The following is a 23,399-nucleotide window of genomic DNA, read 5'->3' as shown; positions in this document are numbered from 1 at the left end:
TGCACTGCTCCCTTCCATACAAACTAATTAATTAATTAATTAACTAGTTAATTAATTAATTAGATGGCCCCACTTATCAGTGTTAATCATTAAAAAGTACCCAAGCACACACACAGTTGAAGTAGATGAAGAGGACACTGACACTTTCTCAGAGGACAGGAATGGGCATTCTCTATCTGCCAATTAGCTGTGAGGACTTCCTTCCTTCTAATTCGGCATTCACTGCAACAACTACATCGAATGCCTGCTATGCCAGAGCTACAAGAATGGATAACACAGTCCCTACACAGTCAAGGATGATACTTCTACTAGGAAAGAGACAAACCAATTAACTCTGCCTGAGGGGTGAATGCTAAGATGGTGTAGGCAAGCCCAAGGGGGCCTGAGGAAGGTTAGGGAAGGCTTCCTGGAGGAGTTATTTTGAACAGGTGCCTTGAAAGGTATATAGGAATTAGCGAGATGGAAAGGGAGTTGGGGCTGGACGAGTGAAGAAAAGAGCATGGTCAATACAACGGGCCTATCAGCCTTCCTGTTAGAGGTGAAGGAAGGGTAAGTGTAGGGGAGTGGCAGGAGATGAGCCAAAAGCAGGTCTGTGTTAAGCCCAGGAGTCTCTACTCTGAAAATCATGATGAAATGGAAGAGTTTATACAGCAAGGGGATAGGTAGGTAGAGTTTGGATTTGTATTTCAGAAAGATCCTGTGGCAGCAGCTTGAGGGTGAATGGGAGTGCGGGGTGGCGGCCCATAGAAGAAGGGTGAATGGGTGTGGACAGACTGGAAAAATGACTCACGCAGGGAATGAGGAAGGGAGGAACCTTGGGAGACTCCCAAATCCCTGGCTTAGCCTACTGGATTGTTTGCTACTTGCCTTTTAATGTCTTCAATTTGCCTTTCATTCTCCATGACAACGAACCCATGACTTCTGAGCTGGGCCACCTATGCGTCTGCTAACAGGTTGGTGCCCTAGCTGGCTTCCACACACACCTCAGGATGTCCAGTGGACCGCTAAGGACTAATCCCCATTGTGGGAATTTATTTTCAATTGTTCTCAGACCCTTGTAGACTTCCAAGTTAGCACTCTGGTGCTCTCTTTTCTTGTGGGTTAGAAAATTTGCTGTTTGGAGCAACATGGTGAAAAACAGGACTTTGGACCTGTGTGTGGTGCAAGAAGGGAAATTATTTTTCCACTTCGGCACCGGAGAAGGGGGGAAGTTCTGGGAACAAAAGAGAAATTGAAACTGAGACAGATTTTCTGCTCCACCGAACAGAATACAAAGAAATACAAGAAAGACCCTTGAATGTTAGAAACGGTAAAATAAACATCCTCGTAAATGACTGAGAAGAGAAAAAAATGTTATTTTACGTTAGATGAAGGAAAAAGGGATGGCTAACAAAACTCATATAAAATAATGGTCAATCTAGGACTCAAAAATGTGTCAAAATAAATTGTGATATAAAACTTCGTTGCCAGTGACTTTGCTTAATGTATTATTACAGATGATATTATAACATGAGTAATGATATTGAAAATTTTGAAGCACTGTAACAAGAACCAGATCACATGTTAAAAATATTAAATCATGTTGCTAGCTTTCAACTACCAGTAGCATTCTAACCACATTTTAAATTGTGGAAATTATTAAAAAATCATTAGTAATAAAAAGTAAATAGTTTCCCATTTAGAATACCAATGATAGTCCCTCAGTTCCAGGAGAGCTTTAGCAGTATGGTTTCCTATGCTTCTGTGAAGTGTACTGACAGTTCACGGGTTCATGAGTGAGTAGATCCATAAGTATAAAAAGAAGGTCATTTGTGGGTGGAGAGGGAAATTATAGAAAACAATTTCAGATGAAACAGAACTACCATTTTAGATAAAGGAAAGAATGTTCACTGCCGGTTTCTGAAATATTTCAAACATTCAAGTCTTAATTATACCAATGAATCCCAATAGAAACGCAGTTAAGCAATATGGTTTTTAGAGATAATATCAACTACCAGGTTCACCAATAATGCAGATAAACGAAATGGTAGCATTTATCTTTTTCACTCAGATGGGAGTCTGTGAAGCACCTGTGTAAATGTGTGAGCATGTGTATGAATTGTATCTTCCTTGTCCTACATACACATTTATAGCTCAGTAAGTTCTCATAGCCTCCCAAATGTGATTTGCCTTTCCTGGCCAAACAAAACAAAACAAAACAAAAACTCAGTGAAAATACCCCAAAAAGGTATGTTTTTTTTAAAAAATTGAAATATGAAAAGGTCTTGAATCACTGATCTAGGAATACTGTTTTTATTATACCAGGATAAAAATAATCCATTGCAAGATACTGTCAAAACTGAGACCCAGATGCAGATCTTTGCTTTCTAGCTCATGTTTAAATACATATGGTTGAGAGAAGAAGCTTCTGGAAGGCAGTGAAGAGTTGGAAACATTTTTGTATGGAGAATCCATTTTAAGCAGATACATTAAATGTATCTCTATTAAATTTCACAGTGGAGGAGGGAGGCACTCTTCTATAGTGTGGATTCAAATTTGTTCAAGTATCTGAATAAATATACTGATAGAGTTATATGACTTTAGTTTACCTTCAGGGACCTTTTATATTTTACTTGCCAAGTAAGTTTTATAAATTATACCCAGTATTTAAATATAACATATTCTATTACATGTTATGTATATATAGTATGTTATGTAATACAACACATTGTATATATAATACATATGCCACTTAATGTGTAAATCACACAGGTGTGAAAATATTATATAAAATCAACATATTTGTCTTAAAATGTTTATAAAGACTAAAGTTGGGTTTAAAATGTTAATTTGATTTGGACATGTCTCAATTAAGCTATTTTACCTAAAAGTTGAATCTAAATCTTCAATATAATTATTTTGGCATCTGGCAATAGGGCAGTATAAAACAAATACATTTCAGAATTAAAAGTTTAAAGCCACAGAATTTGAGTTGGGAATCGAGCGTTAGAGACGGTCTGGCCCTGTTCCTTTGTTAGACCAGAGAACATTGTAGAAGTAAATTGGCCCCATGACAGAGCAGAACTGGCATCAGTGTCTTCTGACTCTCTCAGACCATTTATTGTCATTGTTTTTCTTAAAAACACTGGGGCCATAACAATATCTAATATAGACATCATGTTTCCCCACGTTCAATGGAAAGAAGGGCCACCCTAGATTTCAGTACAATTTTCAACCTCTATTTTTTTCCTTTTTTTCTTCTTCTTCCCATTTTTTTCCATTCTTCCTTCCTTTTTTCTATCAGAAAACACTTTTCACATAATCGTTCTGTTCCTTTCACATATGTTGATTGAGCACCCACCATGCTAAGTCCTGTTCTGGGCAATACAGTTAGAGAAATTAGCACAGCTCAGTTACTATCCTCAAGGAATTTAGAGCCTGCTATGGGGAACCAGGCACTAAACAAGTAAAGAATAAATAGAAAGAAACAGATAAGCATAGGAAGCAATTTCAGATGGAGATAAGTGCCATGAAGTAAGAGAAAGCAGATTAATGGGATGGGGGTGCATGTTAAACAGCATGGTCAAGGTTTGAGGTGGTCAGAGATGGGCAGAGACCTCAAGGAGGAGCAGAACATCTCGAAAGACCATTCAAAGGGGTGGAAACTGCAGGTCTAGAGTCTTGAATTCCAGGTTCACACAAAGGCTAGAAAACCAACAGTGAATAAAAATGAATGGGGTACCCAACTTCAAGGAACTTACAGTCAAGTGAGAACAATGAATCCCAATCAAATTAATCACACTCAAAATGTATAACTACAGCCATGATGCTTGTGGTCAGTGACGACTATTGAAGTGTTCCGTTGTATTAGAGGTGGGATGATGCATGATCCAAGTTTGCTTTTCACAGAAAGAACTGAAGTACTGTCCTGACTGCTATGTGGAGGCTAATGGTCTAATCCCAGAACAAGGGGCAGGAAGTGTACCACAGGGACAGCGAATGGCTGAGGGCCAGCGGAAGTGAGATACAGTAAACATTAGAATCTTACATCTCAGAGCTAAAAAGAATCTCTAAGATGACCACATCCATGCCCCCGGGGAAGTAAGATTTATAGTGGATGGGTGTGTGTGTGCATGCACGCACATGCTTTTGCTTAAAGTCAACACAGTATAGGGGCACCTGGGTGGCTCAGTCGGTTAAGCCTCTGACTTCAGCTCAGGTCATGATCTCCCAGCTCGTGGGTTCAAGCCCCACATCAGGCTCTGTGATGACAGCTCGGAGCCTGGAGTCCGCTTAGGATTCTGTGTCTCCCTCTCTCTCTGCCCCTCCTCCCGCCACCCCGCCCCCTCCCGCTCACATACACACTCTCTCTCTCCCAAAAATAAAATAAAAAAATTAAAAGTCAACACAGTATAGAAAACTCAAAAGTACTGAAAATAGAATATTTTTATAAAAATCAGCAGCGATTCCAATTCCCAGAGAGAGTCACTGTAATACTGCAGTTTATTTCCTTTCAGGCTTCTCTCAACACATTTTTTACATTGATATTATACTATATATGCAACTTTGTGTTCCATCTTCTCTCCCACCTAATCTCATAGTATAACTTTATAAAACAAATGACATCTCTCATGTCATACATTTTAATCTTCATTTATCACATGAGGTAATGGGGACTGGAGAATTGCCCTTGACCAAAACCTCACAGCTAATGAGGGTTAAGACTCCTGCCCCACAGTGTAGTGTCTCACAATCTATATCCCAGATCCTGAATTAATGTGTCTAAAATTAATACATTTCTAAACATTCTACCTGGGACATACACCTGTCTTCTAATGAGAATTGTCACTAAGGAAAAGGAAATATACAACAGTGGTCTTTTAATAAACAAAGCAGTTACAAAATAAATATGAAACAGGTAGCCAGAAAGTCAGAGTGGATATATTACTCATATATGTTTATAGGATATAATTACATGTAATATTATGAAATGCTTTCTACCATCTCATAAAATTGTGTGTTGCAGCTTAGCCCAGAGTCCTCTTGTAATCTTTTAAAAATAGTGCCTAATAAGTCTTATAAATGTTCTAGTGTAACTATTTTTATACTGCAATCCCAACATTTCTACGTATAATAAAAGCACCTGAAAATATGCCCATTGCTTTATCTATTCCTAAATGCAAACAAATTTCTGAAAATGCCAATAGCAAGGTTGATTTTTCCTTTCCTAAATGTCTATCTATCTACGCATTTTATTTTGGACTCCTTTCTTTGGACTCCTATGAGAGTTCTCTCTGGATCTTATCCACTCCGTTTATTCCTTCTTACCTGTCTTTCCTGAAATTACCTTCAGACCATTTCTCAAGGGATGTCCTAAAGGATTTTTGAAAAAGAACAACTTTTGTCACATTAATGAATGATGGGGGATTCATATTATTTTTCTCCTTTTCCCCTCTTTGCCTTGTCCAGTAGTGTGGAAACAGAGCAGTAGTCTTACATTAATTCTAATATCCTAATGTAGGCATCAGTATGCTGGCTATTGCTCCTTAGTTCATTTAACAAATATTTATTGGGCACTGATCATATGCCAAGAGTTTGCTTGGCACTGGGGATACAGAGATTATTAAGATTTCTTCAAGGTATTCACAGCCTAGTCTAGCTGGTTGGGGTGGGGTGGGGGGAGGCAGATGTGGGAAAAAAGCTCACACTCTTGGAAAAAAGTGTAGCCAATGAAACAGTTCAATTAAATCCAACAAACCCTTCTCACCATGTGCCAGGCAGATGGTAAGGACGACAGGGCTGCGCCAGGCCTCGCTCCTCACAGACTCCCAAGCAGCTGGCAAATGGTAAAATTACCTGGCACATGGTAAGGACTTCATGGCAGAAAGAAAGAAAAGACATAGGGGCGCCTGGGTGGCTCAGTCGCTTAAGTGTCCGACTTTGGCTCAGGTCATGATCTCATGGTTTGTGGGTTCAAGCCTTGAATTGGGCTCAGTGCTGACAGCTCAGCCTGGAGCCTGCTTCGGATTGTGTGTCCCCCTCTCTCTCTATCCCTGTTCAAGCTCTGTCTCTCTCAAAAATAAAAACCATAGGGCGCCTGGGTGGCTCTGTCGGTTAAGCATCCGACTTCGGCTCAGGGCATGATCTCACGGTTCATGAGTTCAAGCCCCACGTAGGGCTCTGTGCTGACAGCTCAGCCTGGAGCCTGCTTCGGATTCTGTGTCTCCCTCTCTCTCTGCCCCTCCGCCACTTGTGGTCTGTCTCTCTCCCTCTCAAAAGTAAATAAACATTAAAAAATTTAAAAAGCTAGAAAAGACATAAAGGGCCGTAAGACAGACAAGCAACTTGATCGTATAAACGCTCATAACAAATCGTTGCCCTGGCAATGAAAGTTTGTTTGTTTGTTTGTTACTGGGTGACTCAGTTGGTTGAGTGTCCAACTCTCAATTTTAGCTCAGGTCATGACCTCACAGTTTCTGAGTTCAAGCCCAGCATTGGGCTCTGTGCTGACAATGTAGAGCTTGCTTGGGATTCTCTCTCTCTCCGTCTCTCTCTGCCCCTTCTCTCTCTCTCTCTCTCTCTCTCTCTCTGTAAATGAATTAATTACAAGTTTTTTTAAAAAAAAAGTTTGTTTTTCTTCATTTTTTTGCTGCTATTAGCTTACCAAGGTGGAGTCTAGTTCCCAGACAGCAGGCTTGCTCACCTTGCCCTCCTTGAGTCCCAGGCTGGCCTTGCAACTCTCTCCTTGCTTCCCCCCAGGCCTTCAATAGGGGATCCTCAGCTAGGTGATAGGAGATTATCTGATTAAAGTCATTCACACTAAGGTGAGACTGAGGCGTAATCCTTCAAAAGTGATTGCTTTGACAAAAGATAGCCTGTTAACCCTAATGAACCGCTAACTGGCAGAGCTTAGAGGGCTCCTTCTCACCCTCTAAACTGCCCACCGCCCACCCACCATTATATCCTTCCCTCTCTATTTCCCCTCCTGAAATAAAGGAAGAAAGGAAACTAGTAAATTCAGGAACGTTAGGGACTCTAATCACACATAATGTCTCTCTGCCCTCTCCTAAGAAGCAAATGAGGTGCCATTTATAAGCCCGTCCTAGAAATGGGAAGACTGGGGCGCCTGGGTGGCGCAGTCGGTTAAGCGTCCTACTTCAGCCAGGTCACGATTTCGCGCTCCGTGAGTTCGAGCCCCGCGTCGGGCTCTGGGCTGATGGCTCAGAGCCTGGAGCCTGTTTCCGATTCTGTGTCTCCCTCTCTCTCTGCCCCTCCCCCGTTCATGCTCTGTCTCTCTCTGTCCCAAAAATAAAAATAAAAACGTTGAAAAAAAAATTAAAGAAATGGGAAGACTGAAAGTAGGGAAGTGGTTCCTGAGTTTGGCTTCACTTTGGATCCACAGAGTACAATCCAGACCAATCAAATCAGAATTTCTGGGAGTGGCACACAAGCATCAGTACTTTTTTTTTTTAAGTTCCTCAGATGATTCCAATGTGCAGCCAAGGTTTCCTCCCACTGAGCTAGAGTTTAGGAAATGAAATTATCCAGAATCAGCGGCAATTCATTGACCTGCTCCATTTTCTTCCTTTGGTGAATAAGGTCTATTTGGCACAAAAGAAACAGTGTTCTCTGCAGGAGACTCTGTTTCAAATAGTTAGCTTTGGGCAAACTGGTGCACATAGGCATCTAGATACGTGGGCATCAGGACTGGTTGTCGAGAGCTTGTACAGCTTTGCCATGTACCTGATGGGACACGGTGCTTCTCACGCAAACTAAATATGTTTCACTTTATACCAGGTAAGCATCAGTGGTTGTCCGTGTGCTTAAAAACAAACGAGATATAGTCAAGTCCACACAGAACATAACCCTACATGTTCTATAATGCTTAGGTTGCTGTTTGCCTAAAGTTCCATATCCTGTCTCTTCCTAAGAAACTGTGATCACGAGCGCCCCTTGAGAATGACATTAGGGCCACTGAGAGATCAAAAGTGTCCTAGGCCACTTCCTTTCGGATTTATTAATATTAGACTACGGAATATGTATGTGTGTGTGCATATCACATAAAAGTGTGCATATATACATATATGTGTATATAGGTGTATCTGTATGTATAACTTTCTCGAAAATAAAAAGTTTTACAAATTCTTATCTATTTTATGAGTTCATTCAACAAAATAACATGGTTAAATCATAAATACAAATACATTAATAGGACATTTCTCATTTGCAGATAACATTAGAAGTCCTAATTTATGATGTTTGTGAATGTGCCATTGGTCCCAATGGCCACACCTAGGTGGCTCTGAACGCCCGTATTTCTGCCACAGCCTTAGCAATGAGGAACTACTGACAGGACCTGATCCCATTGAGCCTTCCCAGTACTGATGTATTTTTAGACAATGTTGAACGTTCTTTTCCCTTTTCAAACTTTTCTGACCGTAGGTCATCAGCTCACCAGTAACTGCTGCATTTTCACTCTTTTTGCTGTCAACTTTCCTACCCAGTTCACAAACAGTCATTGAGCACCTAGCATAATTCCAGCCTTTCCTAGAATCTGAGGCTATAGAAGGAGCAAAACTAGACCTCAAACCCTTTGAAACATGCAGTCCAGCAGGATATAGCTATGCAATAGTAAATATAATCAGTTAAGTAAATAACATAAATGCACAAAGTGTAGCGTAAGGGAATGAGAGTGTGAACAGGTGAACCTAACTCAAAAGGTAGGCAATTATCATTACCTTTATGATCTCTTTCTTTTTTCATGCAATTCAAATGTCTAGAATTACAGCCATGTGAGAACCACCACAGTACTTAAACTGATTGTCTTCAGTGCCTTTTAATTTGCAAGACAGAATTCTATTACTAGTTGCATGAAATAGTGACCCTTTTTCTGTTAAGATGCAGGATGTCTACCACACAGCCCCCCAAGGGCAAGGTTTGGAGAAATCTGTGACTGATCATTACTATGCCACCCTGGCTGTTCTTTGGTGTTTATTGTCCATTTCCTGGGTTTAACCTGTTAAGGTTATGACATCTCCAAGACAAAGCCAGCTTCTCTCTCATACTTTCAGAGAGTAGAGCATGTCAGCTTTGGAATTAATATATGAAAATCCAAATGTATTATCTTTTGTTTTGTCAGAGTTAAAGGATCTTTTTAAATCTTTGTTCCTGGATGCAAAATTATTATTTTTTTCCGTTCCTGAATATAATAGGTAGCATGCGCTTTCACAAAATAACGTATCAAGTGCCTTTAATAGGAGTTTATTAATTCTGTTAGGGAGCCATTGTAAAGATGTTTATGCATGATTATTCTAGACTAGCAATAGAGCAGTAGTCTGTAACTCCTACCCACATGCTACTCCCATGCACAGTGTAACTTCCTTCTATAGCTTCAAGACTCCCACGTTCCTACAAAAGCTCTTTCCTACCTGTCACTTAGTCTTCACAATTAAATAAAGAACAAGTTAACTGTTTAAAGAGGCTGGCCACTCTGGGCCTCTCTTTTCTTGAAGTCATTCTTCTCTGAAGATACTCTAAATTATAGACTTAGCCAGAACAGTTTTTTTCTTCTTTGAGGACTTTGAAGTCTGTTTCTTCTTAACGATATTCTGGTAGGTCTGTCATAGAAGAAACTGTAAATAGCTGGTCAGGTTCCCTAAATACCACGAGCTCTATGTGAGCCTTGGGAGGTGTTAACTTTGTTAGATTAGACTTGAACTTGTGGAAAAGGGCACATCTGGCACCAAATATCCAACTTGTTTGAGATAGCCAAAATTAATTATTAAGAAAAAGGAGTGCATGGATGACACTTGGTACAAGTCTGGATAGTTTCCTTACTGTGATGCAAGAAGCCTGCTGAACTAAATCTATTTCATTTATGACTAAATTACCAGGTGACTAGGGGTAAAACACTGTCTCCTTTGGTGTTATTGGCAATAGGTATTCCTGTACCAAATATGACACATGGGCCAGCTTCCAATGGCAAGAGTCATGCCTGCTACAACCTTGTCCTCTGCCCGTTATTGTTGGCTGCTCTTGGAAAGAGCATAGCCAACTCTCCCCCACCCCGACTTGTACAATGGCCTATGTACGTGCCTCTCTTTTTAGAAGAATTAGGTTAAAAAATAAGGGGTGTTACTTCAAAGGCTGTTGTTCTGCCCATGCATGCCTTGGCTCCTATGAAATAAAGATGGTCTTTGGAGTCTGTCATTAGGCACAAATTTCTAATCAATCTCTTCAACTCCTAGTCTCCCACTAACTTAAATTATCTCCCTCATAGAATTGTGATAATGATTTCATGGGAATTGACCTAACAGAGGTCACAGCTGTTATTATTATTTTAAATGGGATATTTAATATTAATAATAATATTTTATATTATTTTAAATTGTGTGTATGGGGGGTTGTTTTTTATTTTTGAGAGAAAGAGAGACCATGAACAGGAGAGGGGCAGAGAGAGAGGGAGACACAGAATCCAAAGCAGGCTCCAGGCTGTAAGCTGTCATTATAGAGCCCAATGCGGGGCTCAAACTCACTCACCATGAGATCATGATCTGAGCCAAAGTCAGACACTTAATGGACTGAGCCACCCAGGCACCCCCAAAAAACATAGGCTATTTTAAAAATAAGCTCATGTTAAACGGCAGATTTCTTCAAGACATGAGGATTAAAATCAAATTACAAGTTTAAGAAATGTACAGCTATTGTTTATAAGATAAAAGACAAATCCTCTTACAGTTTTTTGAATGGACAGGTAGGATGTAATCAAAAGGGAATCCAAGATGTTCCCTGGAGTGATAAGCAGGCACTTTTCAAACATCACTTTTAATTGACCAGAGCACAGCTTTCTTTTGTCCAACTTTCCCCACCCACTTTACAAGAAAAAAAAAAAAAAAAGACAACATGGGAAGGACAAGCCAAGCCAAGTAAAAGGCATCTTCCACTTTAAAAAAGAGTACATAATGCACAGTTGCATGGAAACCACATCCTTTGGAACCATATGTGATTTTTTTTTTTTTTTATGCAGTCAGAGCTGTTGCCACGGGATAAAAATTTAGTTGTCTACTTGCTTCATTTAAGTAACACAAGTCAAGAGATTGTTCCAGGCATAGCTTCCCTCTTTTTCAGCTTTTACTCTTTCCTTGCTGAAAACATGTATCTCTCAATTTCATCAGAACAGACACCCTCAGAACTTTAAGCGGAGAACATAATGATTTTGTGTTGCTAAGTACTATTTAGTAACAAAGGTTTGGGCCACAGGAATGATGACATCACCCACAGAAAGAGGAACATTTACACTTTTGAAAGAGATTCTTTTCCAATGTGATGGGTCACCAACCAGAGGAACAAAGCCAAATAAGGCAGGAGGAGAGGCCTCCTGGTTCTGGAGAAGGCATCTTTAGCATCCAATTCTGGAATCATGCCCCAAACCCACATGCTCTTCTACGCTCCCCTTCTGCATCTAGTTCATGTCAATAAATGTGTACTATTATTATTGTAAAAAGCCTGGTACTCTCATACTTCAATATATTTGCTGCTTAACTAATCTGTTCACCTATGGGCAGCAGGTCAGGAAGTGGCTTCATGTTTCAGGGGTGTTCCCTAAATATTCACACACTGCAGATATTCATGCATTTACACACGCGTGCAGTTGGAAACCACACACCATCTCACACTTTGCAATAATCCAACAATACGGTGAGTCATCATACCCACATATTTACATGACTCAATGGACTGCATGGCTTAAATAGCACACAAGTCACCTGTGCTCCTCCATACTTCCCAATACCACCAACAAAATAGTTTTCTCTTTGGGCATTGACAGGAACACTCATAAGTCAGCTTGTGGCTCCTACAATATCATGTCTGCCTGCCTTGGGGAAATTATGACTGTGTTCCTCTCTACCCCACCCATTGTCATCCTTCTAGCCACACCCAGTCCAATGCCATGGGTAGATTTTTTTCATTGTCATCTCTTAACCCAAACAGCCATACTAGTTGTCATTAACTTCTTAAGTATGTGGGGAGGCCATTTGTTCTTGTCCCTAATAAATATTAGGTCTGTTTAAACAATACTAATACTAATACTAATACGAAGAAGGAGAAGGAAAAGGAGGGGGAGGGGGAGAGGGAGGAGGAGGAGGAAGAGGAGGAGGAGAAGTCCTTTTTAGTAAGATATTCTATATTCCTTTCCCAAATCATATTCAACCACCCAACCCCCCCTGCAAAAGTTGTATCCATCTAATTCTGGGATTTAAAAGGTAATATTGGATGATTTAGATCTCTTGGGATAATAAAAATAAATCAGAGGAAATTTATAATTATTCTGAAAATGCAGAGTAAGTAACCACTACTTATAATAGGAATTGGTTGATGTTGTAAGGGTCCCTATCATCACTGATGCTGGGATTTGAGAAGAATAAATAGGAGAACATCTGTTGTCTTTAGAGACTAGAAAACAGCCTTCTCTCTAGTCTTTTCTGCTTCTATCCATGTGGAAACTAACGTGCCTGGTGACCCCATTACCAGACATCAGGGTACCTGTTTTCAATGGCCATGGCGAAGGTCAGTTATTCCATAACAATTTTACTGAAAAATCTGAAATTGCCACATTTAAATAATATTTAAGCCCTTTCACTTTCATCAAACCCATACCAATTATAAAAATGAGAAGGCAAGAAAATGTAGTTAACCTCTGAAGACAAACTCAGCTCATTGAAATTTATCTAAATATAATAACTTATCACCTAAGAAAGCTTTTGCCCTATGTAGTAATCCCTGCTTCTCTTCAAGCGACAGTTTTTCTTGGCCTATGTTAAACACAGAGAGCGAATGGGTCACCCGTTTCACTCATTTCCCAAGTACACACACGTGCATGTCTGCAAATATTTGCTCGCAGTGTACAACTCCTTGCCTTGGCCTACAACCTAAGGAACCTGGCCCTTTTTCAGCCCCAGCTTCTTAGTATCATCTCTCACTACCCCCATGGGACCTGGACTCCTCCTTTCTGCTTCTCAGATATGCCAAACTCATTCCTGCCTCCTCTGCGCTCGCCCAGCACTCTTCCCAGGGTCCTCTGCATGGCACTCTCAAAGTCCCCATCATTCAGGTCTCAGCTTAAATAGGTCCCTTTCGGAGAGGCCACCTGGAAGGCCAGCTAGGTAGAGGAACTTTGCTTCTCTGCCTGTCTATCCTTTTACTTTGTTGAATGGCCTTCATGCGGCTATCTAGCATCATCGAAATTTCCTTCGTAAACATTTACTTGTTTACCGGCTTAGTCATTGTCTTGCCTCCCGCTGGACTGAACCTCAGCTCCTTCAGGTAGAAATTTGGGCTTGGTCATCACTGTTTTCCTAGCATCTAGATGAGTGCTTCATGCATAATGCTTGATAGATGAATACACAAATAAATTCACTTCAAAATGGAAACAGAGGCCTCTCACAAGAATTAAAATTGTCTCTTCGCATAACCCACTTCTTGAGAAGAACCACAAAGGCAGGGTCACCACATCCCTCCTCTGGGAGGACCATAGAAGAGAAAAAAAAAAAAAGTGGCTCAGTATAAATACCAGGGCAGTATGTGAACATGGTAAAGATCCATTGTGGAGACAGACACACCGGGACCAATTTTGTGACCATTATCAAACTCTCTCTGAACCTGTCTTTTTTCCTCCCTTAAATCTGTAAAATAGTACTAGGGGTACTTATTTCACAAAGTCGGTGAGGGTATTAAATTCGTTAGTTAATCCTGTGAAGCACAATGGTATTAAATACAATGGCATTTTAAAAATGGTACTAAAACCTAGTACTAAAAATGATACGCAATGGTGCTAAAAACGAGTACTAAAAACTATAATAGTCAAGCTATTATTAACATTATCATCATCATCACCACCACCACCATCATCATCATTATTTAGGACCTAATAATCTCAAGAACCAAGTCATAGGTTTATAACCTTAAACTTGATATGTTGGATACACACACAAAGCAACTCCAAACAATATTCCTAAAATAGCCTTTAAAATCCACTCCAAGATCAAAAAATAGAACCAGCAAATAATTACACAACAATATGTGAACTATATGCATAGCCATGAGGCCAGAACAGGCAGATGGTGAATCAGGAAAGAATTCTGGAAGGAGATTGGTCTTCCATCTGGCTTGAGGGAAGCGATGAACCCTAGCTGGCAAGGAAGGGCGGGCACATGTGTTCCCTGGGGGTGAGGGCAGAGGCAGAACCAGTGCAAAGGCAGTGGGGCGGCAATGCAGAGTGACTGCCCCCAGGATTCTAAGAGATTAGTGGCACCCACTGTGAACCAGTCTCTTTTTAGCTCCATGGAAGAGAGCCAGTGCACACAAAAAAGAGAACTTCTCGGTCTATTTGTTGTCCCCAGGGACGACTTCTTTTGTTTCAGTTCCTTTCACTCAGTGCTAACAGAAGTATCCCACCTGACAATTGCATGGCAGTTTAGAACACTACCGTAATCATGGCCTCCTCCACATGACCTTGGGAGATAGCGGTTATTTTTATCATGCTTGTTTTATTGGTATCTAAGGTTCAAAACTGTTGAGGCCTTTTGCTTAATCATCATTTGAAGACCTAATATGTTCCAGGGATTCTTCTAGACACCGAGGATATAATATGAACAAAACAGACCAAACCCTACCCTCATGGAACTTACCTGTCAGTGGCAGGAACCGGGAATAAATAATTAAACAAAGAAACAAAGGTTTTGTGTGGTATTAAGTGCTATCAAGAAAATTAAAAGGGGGTAAAAGGACACAGTGACTGGGTTAGGGACACTATAATAAAATATTTAGTTGGTCATGGAAGACATCCTTTAGGAGGATCATCTGAACATCTAAAGAAGGAAGAGTTGTGCACAGTAATGTGTGGGAAGAACATGCCAAGAGAGGGAAGAGCATGTGCAAAGTCCCTGAGTCATGAATGAGTTTAGGAAGCTCCAGAAACAAAATAAGGAGTGGAGCCAGAGCATCGTGAATGACGGGATAAGAGGAAGGATGTGAGGGAGGAGATGTAAGTAGAGGATAATACATATAAGCAATAGTGAGGAATTTGGATTTTTTTTTCATAATTAAAATAGGAATCCATTGAAGAATTTTGAGCAGGGAGTCACAGGATTTGACTTCTATTTTAAAAGGTCATGCTGGTAGGGATGCGAGAGTAGAAAAAGATCTCACACTTGTGCAATCGAGCCCCGCGTTGGGCTCTACCCTGGACACGGAGCCTGCTTGAGATTCTCTCTATCTCCCTCTCCCGCTGCCCCTCCACCACTTGTGCAAGCTCTCTGTCTTGACAGAGAGAGTAGAAAAAGAGAGAAACGTCCAGAACAGAGATGATAGTGTCTTTCACTGTGCTCAAAATGGTGGAAGGGGTGAGCCTGGTCAATGTTGGGATATATTTTGGAAACAGAACTGACAGGCTTGCTGATAAGTAGGATGCAGGTGAAGGACAGAAAGAAACTAGTGACATTTTTGACCTGGATAACTGGGTGTAAGATCATGTCATTTACTAACCAAATAAGACTGGCATGGAGCAGAGAGAAGGGTGGGCAATGAGGGGCTTTATTTTGAACGTGTTAACTTCAATATAGATGCCTATTAACATCTGAGGTTTAATAATCACTTTGAGGTATGAGTTCATAAGCTGGCAAAATTTAAGGAGGTATAACTTTTTTTTTTAATTTAAAGTTATGGGGTTAGATATCTGGAGAGAGAAGTAACCATCCAAGATTCACAGGCAGTAAGTGACAGAATGGAAATTGAAAATAAGTCTTGGCACTCACCAACTCTCTCTTCCTTCCACAAATATCAGGACGTGTCCATCATTATGAGGAGAATATGGGAGAGTACAAGGGACAGGAATGTTCTAGAATCACTCATAGAAGAGGGTGAGAATTTTTCCAGTGCTTATGACTATACAAATTCATGGTTGCTTCTTTCCTTGCCTATTTTTCTGTAAGTGTGATGCTATATGCACATTTAATTTTAAAAATCCATTCTGGAATAATAAATTCATAAGGTTGACCAAAGACCACTGGTACTTACTTTCTTTATGAAAATTACCACTTTTTGGAATACGTGACAGATAATTAGCTTCAGACTAAATGCAGATTAAACAGAATTGAAATATAAAGCTAAAAGTTTAACCAATAACTCACACAGGTATTTCTGAGTTGTATCATAACATTTGAAATAGGACTATCAGGTTTGTTTAACAGAAATGGCTTGGGCAAGAAGCACTTAATCTCCATGGCTAGGAAAAACAATTAAAAGTCAATCAAGTAAAAAATAAAATTAAACCAATAAGAATGCAAAGGTAAAAAATTCTAAAACTGGAAACAAACAGAAACAAATCAATCTAATTGTATTTCAGATGAATACTATGATAACCTGAAATGGAAAGAAAGAAAACGTGTGAGGGATGGAGGGAAGAGGGAAGCAAGGAAGAAAGGAATTCATCCAAGTAACTAATAAACACAGTGTTTGGTGGGGAATGAGTGTGTGGAGGGAGAAGGTGCACACAAACCCTGAATTCTTTTTAGTGGGTTTATTGTGGTGATTTGGGTAAATTAATTCTTAAATTATTTAACAATTTTCTATTTATTTTTGAAAGAGAGAGAGAGACAGAGCATGAGCGGGGAAGGGGCAGAGAGAGAGGGAGACCCAGAATTCAAAGCAGGCTCCAGTCTCTGAGCTGTCAGCACAGAGCCCGATGTGGGGCTTGAACTCACGAGCCAAGATATCATGACCTGAGCCAAAGTGGGAAGCTTAACCGACTGAGTCACCCAGGTGCCTCTTAGATGCTTTATAGAATTGAGTAAATGAGTAAACACGTTGATGTTCAGATCCAGGGCTCACACTGTGGAAGAAGGGACACACAAACATGGCATAGGTGAGGGCAAAAAAGAACCTTCTGGGAACGGATTGGAATTGGAAATAGGTGAATGCAGGATGTCCAAAACATATGTGTATGGATATAAATTTTTATGAATGCATGCATATGCATTTTTGTATGCATACTTGTATGTTTGTGTCTGTATGTGTGTATTTGCATTAATATATTTTTGCTGGAAGGGTCAAAAAAGAAAAGCACTCCAGTGGCAGTGAGAATACCTAACCCAGATTTGGCCTTTTAGACCATTTTCCATTAAAAGAAATGAGAAGTGAATGATTCCAGGGTTGGGATGTGCTAGGTACCAGATTAACCTAGAACATCTTTTTATGCCAGAAAGTAAGAAAGTGCGTACTAATACGAGGGAAGCTGGCCACAGGGACATAGAAGCCAGAATAAAGAGTCTTCATTGGTCAGATGTGGACAATTTGAGCACCATAACAATTAAGGCAGTAAGGAATTATAAACCATTGGAAAGATAAAATTTCCTGAGTTAATATCAGGAACAGATATACAAATTAGTAATTTAATACAGGAGAGAGGGGGAGATTTTGCTTACATTAGAATACAAAAGGCTGACTGAAACGTGCCGGGAGTGTTGGAGCTGGAAAATCATGATTTTATAACTGTAATGCATTACAGTCAAGACTGCATCAGATGAGAACATCAATTAATATTAACCCAAGAGGAAATTTTTCATGAGGAGTTGTCATTACAATGTGGAGAAATTAGGCAACACTTTGACATCGCAACCAAAATTAACAATACCATTGGGGGATAGATGAGCATCCTGCGACCCTAGGTATCATCACCTGTGCAGTATTCTAGCAAACACTGCAAAACCACAATCTAATCGTGAGGAAACGTCAGACAAATACAAAATGAGCAACACGGTTAAAAAGCAAAAAAGAGGGGTGCCTGGGTGGCTCAGTCGGTTGAGCGTCCGACTTCCGCTCAGGTCAGGATCTCGCAGTTTGTGAGTTCGAGCCCCGTGTTGGGCTCTGTGCTGACAGCTCAGAGCCTGGAGCCTGTTTCAGATTCTGTGTCTCCCTGTCTCTGCCCCTTCCCCGCTCATGCTCTGTCTCTCAAAAATGAATAAATGTTAAAAAAATAAAAAATAGTTGGTGGGTAGACTTTAAGGTTTTAATTTTATAAAAGACAAAGAAATGATGTGGAAATGTTCCAGATTAAGGGAGGCTAAAGAGACATTGCATATAAATGTAACACATGACTCTAAACTGGATGCTTTACTGGAGGGGGAAAATTATAAAGGACATTATTAGATAAATAGCAAATTGTAATATGGGCCAATAATAGATAAAAGTATGGTATCAATGTAAATTTATGAAATGGATATTGCGACCATTACATAAGAGACTACCTCTATATTTAGTAATTACAAGCTGAAGTTAAGGGTCATGTTTTTTATAACTTACCCTCAAGTGGTTCAGGAAAGAAAAAATGGAGACAGAAAGATATGGAGAGAGAAAGAATGAGAGCAAATTATGAAGCAACTAGAGAAATATTAAGATTAGGCAAACCTGGGTAAAGGTATATAGGTGTCCACTATACAACTCTATTTTTACCATTCTTTTGAGCTTGAAATTATTTCTCAATACAAAAATTAAGTAAACGAAGTATAATAAGCATTTCTAGTGAGCATTTAAAAACTCCAATGGCGTTAGATATATGATTTTTACTCAGAAGGCAGCCTAATTGCCTAGACGATGTTCCTGCCTCTCCTCTAATTCAGATCTGTTCACCAACACAGGAAGAGCATAAAGCATTCTGCTTCAATTTTTTTTCTTATGCAAAGTGAAAACAAATTGAACTGAGGTATGCTTAAAGAAAAACGCTGCTAATTTATTTTTTTTCCAGAATCAGAACTGTGGTGATTTTTTTCAAGATCATATTACTATTTGTTTGTTTCCAAAGTGAAAAGAATTTTTAGACTGTGATAACCACTAAATGTGGAAAAAACTGAGAACGTACAATTAATTTCTATAAAAATGAGCTGGGACATTTTATACTAGTTCATGGAGTAAGAACAGTAATCTAACTTCATTTCTGCTTCACTGTCCATGGTTCCATTATGAATTAATGGTTTTAATGCTATTTTTCTTTAAATTTGCATTTAAAAATACAAATGTATTGTTTTCCATAGCAATACTGGAGAATGGAAGCCCATTTTGCACACATGTAGAATGATGAAAAGACAAAGCTGGAAAGTATTTAGAAGACATCAAATCTAAATGCCTAATTCTAGTTCATATAACATAATAAAAATATCAGTGATGTTAGGGAAGCATTGGCAATGTAATAGTAATTCTCAAACAACACATAATTTACGCTCTAAAGATTTAAGCATTAAACAGTGTTTTTATTTTCTAGAATGCAGATGTATACATTAGACCGCATATAATGCTTCTTTTTTAAAGGAAATACTCAGAAATATAAAAGAATTTGCCTGTATTCTTTATATTTGCAGAGATTCTTTCTTGTGTGGAAATGAGATGCATATTCCCTCTTACAATCATATGTACTTCCAAAGCACATATTTTTGTGAACACAATAATTTTCCCATATAACACATCTTTTCATTAATAGAAGAAATATGAATATGCTACATGTGGCACTTATTTGGAAGTCCCATCCAGTAAAAATAAACAGAAAATCAATGGATGTAAGTGGACACAGTTTGCTTTTAAAAAGGCTGAAAAAGCCATATTATCCAGATTTAGAGGATTTTTGTTTCTGAATCCAAAACACGCCATCCCTCTGAATCTGCCCTCAAACTATAATCTTTCCAGCAAAAAGCTCTCATCTTTACTTTTGCAAATGAGACAATGGCCAAAAAACCAAGAAACAAAAAACAAAAAACAAAACAAAACAAAACAAAAAAAAAAAAAAAAAGGAAAACTAACCAAACAAGGACATCAATGTTTCAAAAGTTCTTTTGGGAGTCCGGTCATCTATGTTAAGAACAAATAGCCTTATTGTTTCAAAGCGAAATTATTATTTGAAAGGTAACATATTAGTGAGGTGGGATAGAGCCCTCTAGAAATAGGTCATTCTCTTGCCCAGGTGGGCGGCTTTAGAAAGTTCCCACTCTGAAGGAGGGGACAGACACCCAACAAAACTGTGAGATTCGTTGGATCAACCCTGGATGGCAGCAGTCTGACAGACACCCGGCAAGAACATGCACGCATCATATAGACAACCACGTCTTATTAAGACAGATACAAATTTTTGCAGCGCTGTACAGCAGTCATCCAGCTTCAACTTTTATGATTCAGTGAAGATTTATGTCTCAGTGTGTCATATGAATGTAATCTTAACGAAACACAGTACAATTTATGTCTGTAGTTGAAAAGTAAAAATTTATGTAATAAATTACTTACAATATTATATCAGCTTCACTTTAAAAATGTGGGTTTGGGGGGTGGACTCTTAATGCTTTTTCTTATGACACCATGTGAAATAAAAAGCCTATGCAATGCATCTTGCTGTTCTCCCAATAATGACAAGACCTTCTCCTTTAACAATCCATATAGCTCATGGAAACTCAACCAGGTAGCACTCATTTTTCTTTTTCTTTCTTTTTTTGGCATATATAATTTTGTCATGGAACAAATTCTAAACCTACTCTCCATAATCTAGGACTAGACGGTTCATTCGGAGACTAAGAGTTCCCCACAAACACAACCACCACCACAGCAACACATCCATCACGCCAGCTAGAAAGAATTTTCTCTACTTCTTTGGCCTTCATTTGCCAGTCTGAATTACAGTGTTGATCAATTTAGACCATGATTTCCTTGACTATGTTTTTGCTTGGTTGTTATCAGCTATTCAGCGTAATACCACACTACGTACAACAAACCCACAACACTTAATAGCTTATGATATCAAAATATCTCATATTTAAAATTCCAGACATTTAAGAATACTTCCATCATTTATTTTTAAAGAGAGGGACATTAGACGTGGTGTTGCAAAGGACACAACCAAGTTCTGATGGAAATAGTTGTGTGTAACGAGCGTGTGATACATAAAGACGGACGTGCACAATTTTAATGGATTTCTCACAACTATCAACTTGATGGTAAATTTTTGATCTGGTTAAGAATGTCAAACTTGAGTCAACAGTTCATTTCCTGAATTTCTAACGCTAACAATCTGTTCTTCTCTCTATAACCGAAAGACAGTGACTCCTGTCATAGCACATTGCATGAAAATAATTAAAAAAAAAAACACCCTATTTTCTAGGTAATGTAATAGAACCAGTGTGACAGCATTGTTCACCCAAATTGATTAAAATTAAATCCATTAATTTATGGAACAATGTGTACTTTCTTTTTCAGAAGCCACCTGATTACTCTAATTAAGAAAGCAAACCAAATTAAGTAAGCATTCAAATATATTATTTGCTTACAAAAGATTTACAAATCGCTGCGTGATAAATGTAATTATATTAAATAGTTAATATGCATATATATTACTCTGGCTTGGCACAAATAAAAAAATTCTGTTGGATTTAGATTACTTTAGAATTTCCTAATGAAATTAGTTTCAGCTTATTTTGATCTGCAATTATGAATTCAAAGGGTCTGACTTTTAGTTCTTACTCCATTTTTAAGCATTATAACTGGGAATTAATCTTAAGACAAACATAAATTTCTAAAATTTGATTTACTCATTTACTTTTTTAAATACTACTATCTACAGTACGAATTGCTTTTTTCCTAAGTATTTAAATATCATCATAATGTGATGATATGAAAGACTGAAATGTCACATTTTAAATAATTCTCTATATTTTCACAGTGGGTAGAAACAAATGCAAAAATATCTTTATCCTGGAAAATGTCCAACTAATACTATGCAAAATTAACAAATGTAACTAGGATAACTTACAAATGTTAGGAATTTACTAGAGCTAAGGGAAGAAAAAGTTCTCAAAATTTACATTAGTATGAAATTTCTTTTGGCACTAAATTGTGTACAAAATTATGAAAATAAATAATTTTTTTTTACTTTTCAGTTAAAATAATTTGGAGATCAATAAGAACTTCAAAATCTTCCATCTTTTTAAAAGGTTGAATGTGCGGTTGAAGCTGTAAATTTACTAAAGTTTTTCATTTAAAATATGGACTATTTCCGTAAGAATTGTCAGATTAAGCTAACCTATTTTATAATGCAGCCAACATTTAAATTGTTATTCCATAAACAGCAATCCAAATAATAAAAATAAAAAATAGCAAGTTAACACTTTCTTCTTACCGCTGCGTTATTTTCAGTTGCTTGTTAAGCTCCTTAAATAGTTGAGTTAACCACCATCTGAAAGGGCTCTGACTCTCTGCTTAGCTCTTTTTAGTCAATTTTTTTTTCTTTCTGCAAAAGGACAGTCTACCAAAAGAGGAAGTTGTGAAACACCAGAGTCATTTTGCTTTAAACATTCTATGGAGAATGGAGTTATTCACAAACGTCACATTTGGAATCATGGTAACAGACTATAATTTGTGTGTGTATTCATATATAATTAACATATACACAAATGTATATGTGTGAGCAAGTTTTTGAAAAGTTAAGCTATTGAAATCTATACTTGATTATGTAATGCTCATTTACATAAGGAAACATCTCCTCTGTGGCCAAAAGATAATCATAGAAAAACAAAATTCTGCTCTATGCAGACAAAAACTGTCAAGCTGATACATGAGGAATTAACTTGCTTTTATAAGGCTAATTAATTTAAACTCTTCAGAGTATGACCTAAATGCTAATCTGAGTGCAGACATATTGTACAAAGAAAGAAAGAAAGAAAAAAAAAAAAAAACTTCAGTAAACGGACTTTTTTCCTGGAATCTGGGTAGTGGTTTTTTACCTACAGGCCTTAAACTTCCTTTCTCATGAATAGCTGCCTGTTACATACAGATAAAGAATTGCAAAACTGAAACTGTTGCTTATCCATAAGCTATGGTCTCTCTAAAGTTCGGCCACAAGAATAAAAAGCAGGTGCTGGTCCTGCAATGCTGAACATCACTGGTTAAGTTTCTAACAGGTTGGAACGCTGATTGAAAATATTTACGGGGTAGTAGGGACAACGGTAGAAAAAGGACACAAAAACAGTTGATCAAGGCCAATACTACCGTCGACTTCAAATAGAACGAAATACTCATACACATTCTTCTCGCAGGTTACTGAATAATGGAAGCAAATGAATAGCTGCAATTTGTATGTGGCAGCCCCTCCCACCCTCCCTTGCTGTTGGGGAAGGGAAGAGGAAGCGGCTGGCGGATTGCAAGAATAACTGTAAATTGTCAAACCTCCACACGCTGCAAGAACCACTTTCTGGACTTTGGAAACTATCATGCTCTCGGGGTATCACACTCTGCTTTTTAATTAACCATAGTTTCGAAAGGGCAGTAAAGAGCAATTAGGGGATGATTAAAAATGGAAACGTTTTTCCATTTCACCTAAACTCCTGCTTGATGTG

The 23,399-nt window shown here is 38.6% G+C and overlaps 1 protein-coding gene across 2 annotated transcripts in view; it reads right to left on the bottom strand.

Moving 5' to 3' along the window:
- MBNL1 (muscleblind like splicing regulator 1) overlaps positions 1 to 22,287 on the bottom strand; it is a 207,370-nt gene extending 185,083 nt beyond the window's left edge. Inside the window, exon 1 of one of the 2 annotated variants that reach the window (XM_047874846.1) lies at positions 22,184 to 22,287. The gene's annotated coding sequence lies outside the window, so the exon portion shown is untranslated. The remainder of the gene's footprint in view (positions 1 to 22,183) is intronic. The other variant, XM_047874831.1, reaches the window with a different exon arrangement.
- Positions 22,288 to 23,399: the final 1,112 nt, after the last annotated feature.

Source organism: Prionailurus viverrinus, chromosome C2 (genome assembly GCF_022837055.1).
Source record: "Prionailurus viverrinus isolate Anna chromosome C2, UM_Priviv_1.0, whole genome shotgun sequence".
In the NCBI taxonomy this organism is placed as follows: domain Eukaryota; kingdom Metazoa; phylum Chordata; class Mammalia; order Carnivora; family Felidae; genus Prionailurus; species Prionailurus viverrinus.
The sequence above is the reverse complement of the archived record's forward strand: the minus strand, read 5'-3'. Positions and strand labels throughout refer to the sequence as shown.